This window comes from Octodon degus, unplaced genomic scaffold (assembly GCF_000260255.1).
Source record: "Octodon degus isolate 3935 unplaced genomic scaffold, OctDeg1.0 scaffold00121, whole genome shotgun sequence".
NCBI lineage: Eukaryota > Metazoa > Chordata > Mammalia > Rodentia > Octodontidae > Octodon > Octodon degus.
Window position 1 is genome coordinate 8,339,687 of NW_004524697.1, and position 3,317 is coordinate 8,343,003.

A 3,317-nucleotide genomic window follows, 5' to 3' on the forward strand; every position below is an offset into this window, starting at 1 on the left:
CTGCTGGCAAGATTTGATTGGTTCGCACAGCCCTGCGAGGCAACTGGCTGTTGGCCTATTGCCTGTGTCGGACGATATACTTGGCTCCCTCTGATAGGTCCGGGGGGGGGGATATAAGAAGGGGGTTAGGAGAGGGGGAGGAGGAAGGCCAGAGAATAAAGAAGTCTAAAGACAAAGAAGGAGTCCCTGTCTTGTCTTTTCTCAGCGCCGGTCATATTTGCATTATCATCTCTTCCCTCCTCTGTCTTCCCTATGATAAATGAGTCTTTTATGTTTTTTCTCTTCCCCTTTGCTCCATAAGCTTGCACCTTGTGTTTCTCCCTTCATTGTCATACATGACCAGCAGTGCCCCTACATAGGGTATCTCATTGGTTTTTTTCCTGCTTGGTCACAAAATAAATCTAGTTGCAAGATAGTATTGATAATTAACTGTCTACAGAAATCACACTTTATAATACAATTTTCTTTTTGGGTCTTAGTTTCATAACTAAAATTAGACCAGTTATCCAAAACCTGCCCCAAGAGACTTTGCTGGGGATGGGTGGCACACTTCCCATATGTAACAACATGCCTTCACATATGCAAACACAAATGACCTGATTCTTAATTTACATGACAGTGCAGAAACTAGTCTTCCCTCCAAACAAGCACCTTATGAACAGAATTCTTGACTATTATCTTCATTCCCAAAGATAACCCAAAAGAGGGGAAAGGAAGCCCTGGCTGCACACAGCAGAGTGACTCACCCTGCTCAGTTGGCAAATTTGCAAGCCTGTTGTTCATCTTCCTTGCTTCAGTAGTCGAGTGTGAATTTGTGCTGCAGCAGGAATCTAGGGAGCACCCCCTGGCTATCTGGACAGGCTAGCTTTCTTTTTTTAAGACAGGGTCTCAATATCTAGTTCAGGCTGGTCCTAAAATCACTACATAGCCCAGACTGGCCTTGATCTCGCAGCAGTCCTCCTGCCTCAGCCTCCCAAGTGCGAGGTTTACGGGTGTGCACCGTGTCCATCCAGGTGGGGTATCTTGACCAGATTCATCTACATTGCAGGGGGCACTTGATTTGCAATAACTGGAAAAGAGACTTTCTTCTTTTGGTGCCTATCAGGAAGGTTACTGGAATAGTCATGCTGCGTACTTGGTGCCCGTTGCCTCTCCTGCCTTCTGTCATACTGTAGACCAAAGGAACCTTGAATGTCTAGCCAGTCCACAAAGCATCATCATCCACTCCATTAACCATATCGTGTTAGTGAATAGCGCTCTTTGGCAGAACCACTTTTCTGCTTCTCTTATTCTTATCATACCTGTATGACAAAAGTGTAGATTTCCGTGAGCAACTCCTGGCTTTCTCTCCATGCCATGCTCTGATAGGTTTTGTTCAGGATACTCTTCCCATCTGCCTCTAATGTTGACCAGGTGCATTTTAGTGTGCTACAGTTTTTAATGTCGGACTTTACTATCTTTCTAGAAATTGCTTTTGGCTTATTTCTGCCTTAATTTACTTTCTAAACAACAGAGCTTGCTGATATCTTAGATACATTTTGCCCTTCCTTCATAATAATAGACCCCTGTGTTTTTAATTTGACACAAGGCTAGAATAAAAAAATTACATGTCCAAGATTACCCTACTCTAGCTAAGGGAATCTTATGTGACTCAATTCTCATCAGCAAAGTATAAGTTTAAATGTCTGCTTCACACAAAGCCTAGTGTCTAACACCGCTCAACACATTATGCACAGTAAATAGCATTGACTGGCTGAATCAGTATTTTTCCTCATCCTTAGAGACTTTTCTTCTCCTGATAATTTTCCTGCTCATTGAACTCCTCCTACTCTTCAGGGCTGCTCTCAAATCCTCTGAGAAATTTCTCTCATCTCCTTCCATCCCCATTAGAAGGATTTCTCGCACTAATATTTGTATCGCATCTCGAGCAAGTACAGCTGGTATTCATTCTCTTTATGATAGGAGTTTCTATGCTTTGCTTTAGTGACAGGGTTGTTTTGATATGGAGTGCTGGTCACTCGGACCCAGATATTCCCCCTGAATATTTATAGTGATACAGTTCCTAAGAGGCAAGTCTTGGAAGTGGCCTGTATAAATCACCAAATGAGCAGATACAGAAAACGCATTACACATAATAGAGCCTTATCCTGCTAAGCATAAGTTTGAGGCCTTTGTAGGAAGATGGATATACCCTGAGACCATAATATTAAGTGAAATAACCTAACACAGAACCTTAACTATCTCATGATTTTTCATTTACTTTGCATCACTTCTTTCTTAGTATATGTGTGTAGTGTGTGGTGCCTGCATTCCTTGTGGGTAGCTGCTGTTGCACATTTTATTTCATGTTTTCACCCACTTTTCCTTCCCTCCACCCACCTCTGTTCCTTTTCCATTTGCAAAAGGCCTATCTCTCTACTTCTTGTTATCTGTCTTTTATTTTGCGCTTGCCTTGGGGTTTGTCTTGGAAACCTGAAGTATAAAGAGCAAAATAAAAGATAGGTAATAGGAAGTAAGGAGATAGATCCTCCTCAAAGGGAAGAAGATCAAGGGATGCAGGAAGGGGGCAGAGGGGAAAGGGATGGAAAAAGTTCAGATGGATTATGTACGGTACCAACTCCCCATGATGAGTACTGCAGATATGTACCAATACAAGTAAAAATTAAATTTATTTTAAAGAGAATTAAAAAGCCAGGTAAGGCTGGGAAGATAGCTCAGTAGAATAAGTGCTTGCCTGGCAAGCTGAAGGTCCTGAGTTCAATCCCCAGTACCACAAAAGCATAAAAAATAAACAAAACATAAAAATAACCAAAAAGCTAGGTAAAACATTAGAAATAATACCAAATTTCAGAAAACAAGGTGGTAGGAATTCAGCAGTGCTTGCTGTGTTGCACATTGTTATCTTCAAAGTAGTTGCTCGGATTACTAGATATAAGCATATAAAATTGGTCAAAATAAAAATTGTAGGCAATAACTGCTCCCTTCAATAAACAAATAGAAATTAGTAGTGCAGTCAGCCTAGCTATCCTGTGTATATATGTACATGTTTTTCTCCCCTTCTTTCTTTTCTCCTTTCCCTCATTTCAATACAAATACATTTTTTAAAAATACTGCTTAGTTTCTCATGGCTTTTTTTTTGTCCTTTAATTTGGTTGTTGCAGGGTCTCATCATACAGCTCAGACTCCTGGTGCTCCTCCTGCTTTCAGCCTCTTCAGCGCTGGGATTACAGACTTGCTCCACCACACCCGGATTCTGGCCAGCTCAGCCTGCCTTAGGGGTGGGGGTGGCACTGTATGTGGTGCCTGGATCAAACCAC